Raw genomic sequence first — 13467 nt, 5'->3', positions numbered from 1 at the left:
GATAATGGCACTAATTAGGCTGCGTGCAAACATACACACGCTTCTACAGCTCCAGAGCTACAGGCAATCAAAGGTCCAAATTGAACCAGCTGCTGTACAGTGTCAATGAGCACTAACACCCCTCTTTGTCCCTGCCCCAAAATACAGGGACATGCAGCCAGCATCAGCTGGACACATGGAGCAGGTGCTTTTGATACACACACGAGTCAGAGGGGTTTGCCTTTGTTTCGTTTGTCCTTCCACCATTTCCTCTTCATTGTGCTTTAAGAATGATAGGGAAACACAAGTGCAGTCTGTGAGCACAGGTACTTGATCACCATCTGCCATTTTTAGTTCTCCTATGGGTAGCAGTGAGTGTGTATGTGGGGCTTGAAGAAGCACATCTTAATACTACACCTGGAAACTATTCCCAGCACTATGATACCCCTGGGTGAACCTTGCCTGGAATGTGGAGATATACTATTACAAGTTTTCTTTTGATAGTGCAGCTAGATCACTATCAGAAGATCAAGACCCCCCAGAGGACTGATTCATAGAAACATCCTCTATTGCAGCAAGGCCTGCTGGATCAGTGGTAGACTTGCATGTGGAAAACTGGAATTTTAGGCCTGTCTGATATCTTCTTCCTCTGATACCATATGCAGGTCCCTGCTCAGCTCTTAGCTTTGGAAATAAACATCTGTAAAAGAGGGGATAATGAAACTGACCTCCTCTGTAAAATGCTTCGATATCTATTCAAACTAGATCTCGATTTGATCAAAAATTCTTTGAGATCTATTCATTTTGTGATAAGAGTGCCGTAACAGTATTCCTGGGAAGCGTGTCCTCGCCCACACTCCCAACAGACTTCCAGTGTTGTTCAGGTACCAAGTTCAGGTTTGCACAGTAATGAGTGAGGAACACACCAGTTGCAGCACACCCATCCTCTGTGCACGTTACACATTCAGAGCCAGCACAGGCTACCGAGACCCTTCAGACAGCAGTTACTATGGATGCAGAACTGCCAGAGAAAATATGCCAGGGCAGCACCGCTACGCAGCTGTTAGGAAACCAGGTGTTTCCAACTGGACTAAACCCAGGCTGTTTCCTCAGGTTTTCCTGCTTATTTTGTAATCTCAGTCTCCAGACAGGAAGCCTTAAAGGAATGGACTAATCCATTTGTACCATTCTTCTGAGGTCATCACAATGTAGCAGCTAGGCTTCTACAACTCTCTTTTCAGTTTCAAAGAAGAAATAAGTGGATCAGAAGTGCTTTCTTGACATTACATTATCTGACAAGCAACATTAGAAAGGCTCAAAGCATCACTGAGCTAGTTTGCAGAAAAGAGAGGGTAAGAGTAATGAGACACCTCTCCTGTATAACAGGCTGCTGTACAAACTGCAAGACACATGCATTTCTGCATAAAAACTATAAAAATTATCTGGGCAATTTCAAGAGCAATACATAACTATATTTTTTCTGCTGCACAGAAAGTAGAGTTTTGTGTGGTTTTGTTTTGATTTTACATTTAACTCTTTTTATTGTTTTCAAACACAAAATGCATCATAAATGGCATGGGAACTCAGCACACACAGACTGGTGGTGCTAGAGGACAATACTGCATGAATTTTTGCACACAGAATATATCAGCTAAAATCATGCCTGCTTGATGTGAAATAGAAAGCTCAAATAAAACAGATAGCTTTGTTTGAAAAATCTTCATGTTCTGACCTCCAGGCAATGCAAAATAGATTCTATATTTTTATTTAAAAAAAAAAATCATTCTTTTAGGTTGCAAGAGCAGAGCAGTGTCACAGTATCTATGTTGTAACAGGCTGGGTTTCTCCAAAAGTATCAGTGTCATTTATTCTGGGGGTAAATTTGTATGCCTCTGTGCTTTTTTGAAAGATAATGCGATAAGCCTCCTGGATCTGTTTTCACCATACACCATCAGCCCTGCCCCAACCCACAGCAATATTTCTTTATAGTCAGATGTAATAAAATGGCATCCCTCCCTAGAAGCGACTCATTACCCAAGCGAGTTGAAGGAGGTTATCGGGAAGGCAGCACAGTGACCTGTGAAGGTTGTTAATCCCAGACAGGAGATCATGAGGAGCACACAGGAAGACATGCCTGGAGCAGAGCAGAGGCCTTTCTCTAAGCAGCCAACACCTGCTTTTGAGTGATTTTGTTCCTCAGTTCCCTTCCTTCCCCACAGAAGCAGGGTGAAGCTACCTGCCAGGCTGTAGGTGGCACCTCCCTGCAAACTGTGGCACGGAGTAAAAAGGCAAATTCCCCACTGGCAGCGAAAGGTTAGGTGTGTAGGCATAGAAACTGGAAGCTCCTTGCTGATAACATCCAGGTTGCAGGAGTAGCAGGACTAATAATGATGTTATGAACACTGCAGTTTATTTTTTTCAGTGCATTCCTTATTCACAAAGGGATTCCACACAGCTGAACTCAGGTCTCAGTTTATCAAGTTTCCCATTTTATCTTTCCCATTCCTCTTCTCTCCTGTTTTGCCTAGGCCACCAGCTCTTCAGAACAAAAGCTGCTTCTTCCCAGCCTTCTCCATAGCGCTATGTGCACTCACTGCATTTAACCCAGAGGGCTCCTGATTCTGACAAGAGTCCCCAGGCACCTCTGTAATTGAAGTAACTTCGTTAAGCCACACAAATTAAAAGACAACAAAACAACTCCCATTCACATTGCAGAGGTTTGAACACACTGACAGCATAGATCAAGAAAGATCAAGGTGTTAAAATTCTGGTGGCAGGACTGACTCAGTGATCGCCTCCTACAGTATGTATGTTTTCAAAACAAGATGTATGTAGACTATGTTTAATAGGAAAAGCATGGATAGGAAGCACCACCTAAGTGTAGGGCTCCTTTCAAGTGTACAGGGAAGAGAAAACACTGTGACACTGCCCAGAGATCGCCTAAGCTCAGGTGGCATTTGGGAACACCTCGCCCAGGGTATGCCTACAGCTGGCAGATGTTGAGCTCATTTTTACTTGCACTCTGAGACAACCCAAAAACTTGGTAACTGCATTAGCAGAGCACTGAGCTTGAATTAATTACCCCAACTCAGACTTTTTAAATTCAGGTTCTGGTTGGCAATACAGGAAACCTGAATTTGGGGTTCCCAGCAGCATGTTAACAGGGGCACAACTGCACAACGCAAAGCACTGAAGAGGCGTGCTCTCTCCCTGCCAGCCCACGTTATGCTGCTGAGACATCGAGCAAGGCTGGGAGCATGGACTACACAGACTCAGGCTCACAGCAGTGCCATAATTCATCCCATTCAGAGCATGGACAGCACATGCTCACTTCAAACTGAACGCTGTGCAGACATTCCCCAAAGCAGTGAAATGCCTGCCTCGCTTGCCTTGGAGAACTTTCCTCCTCCTGGTGGGACAGCATAACTATCCTCATGGAGTCTGATGGAAGTACTGGAATAGAAGGGTACTGGTAGAAAAAGGGATTGCAAAATTTTGTCTCCTATAATGGATTAGTGCTGTCCTGAAAGGCACACTGGGCTGAGCTTTTGGTCCCTTTCTCTTAAATATCTAGGACAGTGTTGAAAAATGCATGTGCCACCATTGCTGAGAAATGGACAGCTTCTTTCCATTCCTCTTCCATTTGCTGGGTAAACAGGCCAATCGCAGAGTCAGCAGCCATGGCAATTTCTGAATCAATATTTATCAAGCCCTTCTCCAACTGCTATTTCATGCCTCATTGGTCAGAGAGCATCCTCTCCAAGTGAGCCAGAAAATCCTGACCTTGCAAATGACAGAGGAGCTGCTTGAGGATAGCAAAGTAGAGCAGCTCCTCTAGCTAAAAAAAATAAAAATTAAAAAAAAAAATCACAATTCATGTCAGCGTTCTCATGGCATTGCATAATCTTCTTCCACCTCTTTCCTTAATTCTGTCCCTTCTCGCAGTGGCAACCCTAGAAGCGAAAGCTTCATTTAAGAGCACTAAACAAACAGCTTGTTCATTAGCAAAAATCAGGCTACATGAAAGGGACATTAAAGCCACGGATACCCGCGAGGGAATGCTGCTGGGTTTTTTTTCCCCCTGCACTTTTAATGACACAGAAGATTGATTCCTTCCTGCCCCTCCCCTAGGCATGGTAAATGCATTCTCAATTATTCCATCAAACAAAACCAACTGCAACAATTAGGGGGAACAGACTAGCAGAAATAAAGGGATTTGGGGGCACAAGGATATTGTCCTGTATTCTGGTACTCCATAGCAGAGACTACAGAGGGCAGAGAAACCTGAGAGAGACCAAGTGCTTTAAGATCACCTCTGGAAAACAAATTGCCAAAAATCAACCATCAGCCTGGGGACTTCTGACAGGAGAAAAAAAAATATAGCCCTTCCAGCAAGAGATAATAACATGTTATAAAAACAAACATTACTGATTCCTTGAAGAGATGAAGCAGCGTCACTTACTCACACACCCTCTGAAGGCCAGGGGATGCCTCCAGGACCCATTCAGGCAGATGAGCATTGGGTGAGCACTTTAGTCCAGGAAAGATGCTCAGTGCCACATAATCGGGTGGCACAGCAGGCCTCTCTGCTGCAAGTTGGCATGTCTGCAGTTTTCTGGGAAATTACATGTGTACCTGAACACCCTGTCAAAATATACACTGAAAGCTGAAGGTGAGGAATTGTTCCTGTCAGAAGTGGACTAAAAAACACAATCAAAGTGCAAATGTGGAAGATCAGAGAGGAGTCACCACTCGTTTCTTTCTCAAGCAGAAGAGAATGCTTCCTAGCATGCAAGGAAATTGGCTCTTCAAGTTCGCTCTGAGCCTCAAGCTGAGCAGAGGATTTCTCTACTTTTGATCACTGCAGTGTAGGTGCCTTAGGCCTTCTCTGTACAAGTCCATTATTAAAAACAAGGCAACAAATAATAGGGATGGTTTCTGTGCACGTTTCCTCTCATTACTCCCAGTTACTCTTCTAGGAAGGCTCCCCCCCCCCCCCCCCAGGCTCTAACAATACTCCATTTGGTTCTTTTCAGCTTTTCTAAACAGGTCCTCCAGTCTTCAGTGCCAGACTCTTTTCTGGGCTCTACTCAAAAGATTACTCAATCCGTTTCAATATTACACCACACTCTGCATTTGAGAACTGCTCTCTACTCGCACAGAGGGTACGCTTATTCAGGGGAGTTTTGCCATGAGACATCCCTCAGACGTCAGCTCCAAGTCACGTAAAGTAACACAGCTCATCACCACCTGCTCCCTGAGAGGAGGCTGCTGCCTCTGCACACCTAGCCCACAGGCTCAAACCTGCACTGAGGAGCTCGAACTGCCCTTTCTCTCAACCTCTGGTGCACAGGTTTGTTTCTCCACTTAACCCATGCTTCATACTTTCCCCTCTTTGAACTCTGCTGTCTTTATAATTATCTGATGCTCACACTTCCCACATTAGCATGATCTAAAGGGCTGTTGGTTATTTCCCAGGTCATTGGTCAAGACCTTGAGCAGAACAAATCTGGCGATCCCCACCCCTGCCCAGGACACTGCCACTCAGTATCAGCACAGCCACTGACCATTTTCCTCCACATGCAACCCTCCTGCTCACTCATGGGCCATAGGAGAGCACCTTCAGGCATACCCATGTAAATGGGTTTTTCATCACTTTCACTGTGCATAAAATGCTTTAACAGAATCCCAAGTGTGTGACGCTTTCTGCATTTCTTTCAGTCAATCAATTATCACCATATTTTCTTTATATACATATATATTACAGATAAAGCACTTACTGAAATGGAAAAAAAAAACTAACAAAGAAGCTTATTCCATAAGCAGTGGAATGGAGGAAGCTCAGGTTCCTGCACACTGTTTCCTGCTACGTTCTTATCCGCATCTCCCAAAGCTGACTTGGGATGCTCAGGCTCCTGCTGTGCCTCTCCTTGCTTTACCCAGTGGCACACCAGAAGGACGGGATGTGCCACAGACATCCCGGACCCGCAGAGCTATTGCCTGGCCAGCTGTCTCCTACCAGACAAGGACAGAAATAGCTGAGCTCTTCTCACAGCAGAGGCACTAGCAGATACACATCTCTACTACTTAGCCACCAGTTCTCTACTAGTCAGCCACCACTAGGCTAAAACCACATTTGCTCTGCTCCACATGTGCCCGCACTTGCAGCGGCAGTCATCTGGGACTCAGCCCTACTTGCAGATGTGCCCATTCAAATCCAAAAGGTTCGGCAAGAGCTGTTCCTGCAGTCAAGCTCTGTGCGAGGTCAGAGAAATGTCTGAAATCAGGCTGCGCAAATTCTGCTCTACCGCACTGGATGAACAATATATTTTAAAAGGTGAGAGTGTGCGGAGGTGTTTAGACAATTCAAATTGGCTACTGTTTGGGTGAGATGGTACCAAAAGACCTTACATGGGCTTCCCATCCTAACACATGCTGGCAAGTCCAAAAGCCACAGGGTGAATCTTCACAAAAGCAGTGAGGTGGCCTTTGGTCATGGTAACAGGAGAAGAAAGAGGAAAAGAATTGCACAGGGTGACTCTTCCTCTGTCACACACTTCCAGCAAGACCTTGGGCAAGTACCTTAGCCTACATACTGTGTCATAGTTTTCTTACCTGTCAAACAGCAGAGAAAAACTGTCTACTTCAACCAGGCATCAGACTGCTTAACACATTAGAGTTCATAGACTGCTTTGAGATAGATTGATGGGGAAAACTTATTTATTTATTCAGAAGGTCAAATTTTGAGGCATCAGCTTTTGCCAGCACAGTGCACAGGCAATAGAGGCATGAAGTGAGCTTTCCAAGTTTGCTGTGCCAACTCAGAGCTCTGGGACAAGATCTTTCCTCTGAACAAATAGGCCTCGCTGACTTACCTTCCCTAGATGATTCAGAAACACTGACTGATGTGCAATACCCACCAGTGATTCTTTTTGCAACTGACTTCCTTCTCCACCCACCTCTTCAGAAAGGACTGATTTGCTCCTACACCTCGCTACCAGCTCAGGCGTCTCATTTCACTGCCCCTGCCAACCAAGGCCTCAAACAAGGCTCCTGCATTTGACCTTCACAGCCCATGAGTCAAACGGTACGCTGCAACCAACCTGCAGCCCACTATTCATGAGCACATCAGTGATGAGGTTACCCAGACTGCCAGCCAACCAGATGACTACAGCATCCTAAAGAGCTTCCAAATCAAATCAACGGGTAATAATATTCTGGTGACTCAAAAGAGAACAGGCTTTTGTCTCCAAACAAATTTCTTTCCTTCTGAAATTAAGACGTTCTGATTGCAATTTCACCTCCTCTACTGCTGCTGAAATGAAGCTGCTAAAAGCACAGATGACGTGCAGCAATGTCCTCTTTGGACTAAACAAAACTTTATAATAAACAGACAGAAGATTTTGGCACAGCTCAGTCCTTGGGCACCCTGAAAAAGGAGAGCATTTTCCTTTGTCCATTTTCTCCCGTCTCAGATAACATCTGGCTTAGGCAGAGAGACCTTACTGCAGAGACATGTTTCCTTACTGCAGGCCAAACAGGCCCCTGAAGGGAACCATGTGAATCCACACTTTTGTGCTATCAAACAGCACTGCAGCAAGCACAGCGTGCAAATCATATGGCCACATATGAATGTGTGAGAGAGGGTGGAAATCAGATGGCCACACCATAAAAACAGTGAAGTTGGGAGCTGGGTCCATACTCCATACTTCTGCTGTAAGTAAAAACACACACTAAGTTAGACATCATATGCTAAGAACAGTTGGGAGGGGGAGCTCCTCTAACTTCCTACCACATGCCCTCTTCAGATCAGAGCTAGGATACCAAAAGGCTTTGCATTTAAGATTCCTGGAGGCTTTTTAACATGTGTATGCATGCACGCACAAAACAGTTAATTGTGAAACACTTAAAAACAGAACTGTTATAGTATATGCATCTGCTCCCTTTCTGCTGCTTGCTATAGCCACGGTTTTACCATAAGAGGCAATGAGGGGATTTTCAGAGGTGGCTGTCTAGACAGGGAGATAAGCTCCCCCAGAATAAGCACTGGGAAGCGAACACCCTCCTGAACATCCCAGGAATCAATTGCTTTTCAGGCCTTGATCAGGAAACAGTTCTGCACACAGTGGCAAGTCACAGAGGTACAAACTGGAAAATACTCTTTGCAGTCTCACTTTTGCCTGCCACGATAAGGAAAAAAAAAAAAAAAAAATCAGAATAAAAACCCGTTAGAAACCTCCTCAGGCAAGGAATATGGCAAGGACTAAAAGCTTTGATGGCATTTAGACTCCTGGTAACACAAATCTTTTCTAAAATAAAGCAGTCTCTAGAATAGATAGCCAGATCAGACAATGACAGATCAGTAGTTATAAGTTCATGATCTTTCAGATGAGACAGAAAACTGGGGTCCTGACCTTGTATGATCATTAAAGATCTCATAACGCTTTTTGCGAAAAGAGGGTTGTTAATCCCACTGGTCTGGAAACAATCCAATTTAGATAACTACCTCAATCAATCTTACAGATTCATCTAAATACAGTACCCTCCTCTGTTCCCCAGGCTAAAATACTGCATGGTATTTCTCTGGGCTGTAAAACGCGACGAACCGAGTCCTCCCCATCTCAGCACTAGGTGAAGCGAACTTTGTGCGTGCACTCCTACAAGGGGGCTATGAACATTACTATTTCACAGGAACTTGGAGAGGCACAGAGCAACAGATGAGAGATTTATTATGGACTTTAACATGGTTCAATCTTCATGAAGCCCTTGCTACATTAGAGTAGTCAGAAATTGGAGATTTCCAAATTTTGAGTGTTAACAGATAAGCATTCTACTGTTCTCCATTTGAGGTTTGTGCATTTGCCACTGAATAAATCTGTCCAACAGTATTCAGAAAGAGATGGAGACAAGACCAGGACAGCTTAATATTGTTTTAATTATGTCTGCTGAACACACAGATGGTCAGCAGGTGAAACTGTAGGTGGTCAGACCTGCAAGTTTTCAGTCATAAAGATACGACTCTTTGGTAGGCATCAAGGGAAACACACAGGTTCATCCTAAGCACAACTTTGAGCTTACACCCAGGGTGACTCATAAGCATGTTTTACTTTCAAAACTTCTTTACAATTAGCAACACTGGGGGCCCCAAAGCTCCACAGAGTTTGTTAAATATGGAAATCCATAGGAGTGAATGAGAGAGCAGACAAAAAAACATAACAGAAGCTTCAACTGGGCTACTTAGTAAATGGATAGTCTCCCAACATAGTCAGTAATGATCTCTTAGAGGAATAAAGCAGCAATACAATCCTGACACACACACAGCTTGATCTACAGAAGACATGAAATGCAGGTACAGTAAAATAGCATGGGATTTTTACTTTTATTAAAGTGTTAGAAGACAATCACATCTGTCACCAGAAGGATTAAGCTTTGAAACAGTGTCTTGACGTGAGCCTGCCTGCACACACGTAAAAGAATGCCTGGGCCAGGGTGTGCCTCTGGGTACTAAAAGCAAAGGCTGACTTTGTCTTGAGCTCTCCAGTCATAACTGTCTGCCAAGGCAAGTACGTTGTTATTCTGCAGTTAGATGAAAAGGAAAGCTTGTTATCAAAGAAGTGCACAATTACAGTTACTTACAACACTCCTCATGATTCTTTGGCATTACTAAACAGAGGCCTTGACCCCATTTCCATGAAAATCCACAAATGGATTCCCTGGGGAAAAATCAAGACTAATCTTCAGATGATTTCAGGGATGTTCTCACCTGCATCTAACCAAAGCAGAATGTCCAAGTTTCCTTAACCTGGAAGGCCTACTAGGCTATAATTTTCCTGGTCTTTCCATTTACCACAGCTGTCTCACTATCTAACCAAAAGCCAAATGCAACTTTTTAAAAAGGATCCAAAAACATGCAGTTCCTCGTTCTGAACCTTCTCTGATGAACACACAGAGGCAGAGCATGTGACTTGCCTTTTTATGCATGCAACTTCCCAGTAAAACTTTGTCCACTGCAGCCAGGAAATTGCTTCCCCCACAGCAGGACTCTCTCATGCTCACTCGTTCCCGTTCCTCTCACACTGGGAGCAAACCTGACGAGCCAACAAGGCACCAGTGAAGTTTAGCTTACAGTACACAGTAAGGAGAATGGGGGAATATTTTTCAGTTACCAATTTAGTAAAATTTGCTGCAGCAATATGCGGTTTTCTTGAAAAATGAAGACTGAACTGAACTACTACCTCCATTTATCACACTCTGAACACCTTGTTCCTATAACAATCAATTCTTCATAAACGTTCAGATGAGGACGAGCCAAGCCAGAAAGTAAGAATTTTATTTTAGGTATGACTTTTTGACACTGCCACATTTAAGTTCTATGTAGCATGACAACAAGGTGGAAACATCAGAAAACTGGGAAAACATTTTGCATCAGATCAAATGTTAGCCCAGTAGCTGGGGTGCTCTGAGAGGGGTCTCCTACATCATGAGAGATTACCCTAACCTCAACATATTGGTCTTTCTAGGGTGCATTGTATTTTCTCTCTAGTTTGGACCAGAAACTGCCTTCTGGAAAATGTTCCAGACAAGGGTTTAATGTGACTATAAAATTGTATTTTCTGTTTAAACGTAGGCCAAGAATTCCACACTAGCTACAGGCTTATTGCTTCTTTCTTCCATCTGCTATAGCAATGACCAAGATAAATATTCACAGAAAGCAGTAAACAAAGACTGCTGGTTCAAAGGAAAAGATAGGTTGCAAAATTAAGAATAGTTTCTTAACCTCTAGAGTAAGTTGGTAGCAGAAGAGACTTATGTAAGCAATCAATATATTGTCCCTATGATAATATTGACAATTACATGCTAACTCTAGAGGAGCTCTGCAAAATGCACATGGGTGCACCTGTTAACCTTTCCAGCAATGCAGTGCTGGGCTGTTGGAGCACCAGTGCATGCTGACAATGAAACCACTTGAATCCCGAGGAGCTGGAGTAGTTGTCCACAGTCACTGCTGAATACAAGTACCCAAGTTCCGCATTCTACTTTTAACTTGCAAATTGTACTTTATCAAAAATCCACCACCACCAAATCCGAGTTTCAGAGACTGTAAAATTTGCTGATGAGAGTGCTCATTGCAAAAAAGCGTGGTAAGCATGCCCACACTCTCCTCCATGAATATTTTAAGTGTTCATGTAACAGCACCAAAAAAAAAAAAAAAGGAGAAACACACTAAAAAGTATACTTATATTCCCTTTCCTCCCACTCCTTTTAGCAGTGGACAGACAGCAGGAGAGCACTAGCAGCTCCTGCCCAAGTAACTTCATCAATCCAAACCTGATCAATCTTCCAGAAGACAGTACCAAGAGGAACAAAAATGAGCCACCATCTGTGGCGTCTTATGGGTGGCAGCACAACTACAATTTTGTGAGTGAGCTGACACGCATGTCAGAGATGAGAGATGCATGATGCTTTAACAGAGAAACTTTTGTATCACTCTAAATTTATTTTTGATAATCTATTTGAAAGAAAAATTGATGCCAGGAGCAGCAAGCTGCTTTTTTGTGTAGAATGCTAACAACTTATCTTGACAGTTGCTGCATGGCACACTCTCATGGCTGTCATTGTATCTTCATGGTGTGACACAAGCTAACCCTCCCTAAAACTACAATTCACTACCGGCAAGCAGTACCTGAAGGTAATTCAAAGCTCTTACATGCCCTGGTGTTCCAAAGAGATCAAAGAACCACCCTGAATGCACACAATGAGGGAAGCTGCTAACAAAAGCCTCTACGCACTCAAGTAGTCCAGAATATTGTTTTGGAGATGTGTTCATTGATTTTCTAAGGTAAAAGCTTACTGTGGTGAAGCGATAATGGTGAAGAAAAGTCACTTGATACACAAGCTCCAGCTTTCCCTTCAGCAGACAGATCCAATTGATTAATTGCTAGAGCGTTGTCAAATATCCGACAGATCAGACCCAAACAGCGCAGCACATTTGCACCACCTATGCAGCAGTCAATCCAAATCTTAAAAGTAAAGTTACAGCCTTCTGTGCTGTAAGGTTTCCAAACAGGCACATTGTGCATGTTATTCATTGACATCTGCCCTTAGATGAGGAGCCACGAGCTTTAACCTGAAACTCAGCAGCAGCAGCACCTCAGTTCTCCAGTTAAACTATTGAGTTATTGACTGTTTCTGCAGACAGCCAAAAGAGTGAGAAAAGATGAGAAAGAAGCTGCAATTAGCGATGAAGAAAACTCAAAATAGACAGATTGGGAGGGAAGGAAAGCCTTGTAAAGGAAAACTGACAGGAAAGAAGATGCCAGAGAGCATGAGAGGAAATGAACACTGGAGAGAGCAGAGGATCCACACCCTCAGCTCAACATGAGATGCCCAGAACAACGCAACCAAAAGCTGAGCCACATGCCGTATTCACCTGCTTACCATGTCCCACAGCTGCTAGGAGCCGGCTTCTCATGCCAGAGGGCCCCAGGGCCTGCCAGAGCCCCCTCCACATGCTGGGGACCTTTCAAACCACCCTGCAGTGAGGCCCCACCCCTCCTCCTTCCCCTGAGGTGGTGCAGGCAACCTCACGTAGCCCAAAAACACATTTATCACCTCAGCAGGACAAAAACCTCCACAGCCCCTGTGAGAAGGCACAAAAAGCCTCCTTCTTGACCGGAAGACACACACCAGCCCACAAAATGTGCATTTCAGCACTCCTGACCTGGTTCGTAGTCTCCATAGCCTATTAGCCGCTTTGTGTGATGGAAAACGGATAAAAATTGAAGAAACTTGTTGCTTTACTCCTATGGCTGCTGCTGACCCTTCCACAACTCACTGAAGGCTGCTGGGCCATGCCCAGGTGCCCCCCTTCAGTCATCTGCCCCGGCCACAGCTGCCTCCCCTCAGGTCCCCTCAGCGCAGCTGGCACCCCTGAGGGCGTTCTGGAAAATTCCACACAGCCCCCTCAGCTCTCCCGGGCTGGCTGCTCCACAGGGGGACTGTGAAGGAGTTTCAGGTGGGCACAGAGGTCATCAGGGCTCACAGGCAACAAACAAACAAACAAACAAACAAACAAACAAACAAACAAACAAATAAATAAATAAGCAAGCTGTTCTGGTCTCTGGAGCCACAGGTGTCACCAGTATCTGCTGGTAATACTCCAGCAGAAAATAACTTGATCTGAATGCGGGCCAGGTGTCGCTTGGTCTAAAGTGTCCTTTGTTTGTTAGGAACCTGCACAAAACACCTGCTCGGAGTCAGGGCTCACTGAAGGGATGTCTTCACTGTGGGTTCTCCCTTCAAAGGAAAAATAAGTTTTTGAAAACTAGGGCAAAGGCTGGTAAATTGTCATAAAGTTATTTGTACAAGAAATATCAGAGGACTGCCTCTGTGGAGAGCTTCTGTAAGCTGAAAGAAAACATGTTTTGCTCCCCAATTTGATTATGAGCTGGAGGCACCACCTCATTGCGGAGATCTGCAAGGAGAATG

The 13467-nt window shown here is 44.3% G+C and overlaps 1 protein-coding gene across 2 annotated transcripts in view; it reads right to left on the bottom strand.

Annotated features, from left to right (window-relative positions):
• LTK (leukocyte receptor tyrosine kinase) overlaps window positions 1-12926 on the bottom strand; it is a 159148-nt gene extending 146222 nt beyond the window's left edge. For both annotated transcript variants that reach the window (XM_013192469.3, XM_013192488.3), the window contains exon 1: window positions 12701-12926. The gene's annotated coding sequence lies outside the window, so the exon portion shown is untranslated. The remainder of the gene's footprint in view (window positions 1-12700) is intronic.
• Between the last annotated feature and the right edge of the window lie 541 nt (window positions 12927-13467).

Source organism: Anser cygnoides, chromosome 5 (genome assembly GCF_040182565.1).
Source record: "Anser cygnoides isolate HZ-2024a breed goose chromosome 5, Taihu_goose_T2T_genome, whole genome shotgun sequence".
Lineage (NCBI taxonomy): Eukaryota > Metazoa > Chordata > Aves > Anseriformes > Anatidae > Anser > Anser cygnoides.
Note: the sequence above shows the minus strand (reverse complement) of the source record. Positions and strands in the feature narration are given on the sequence as shown.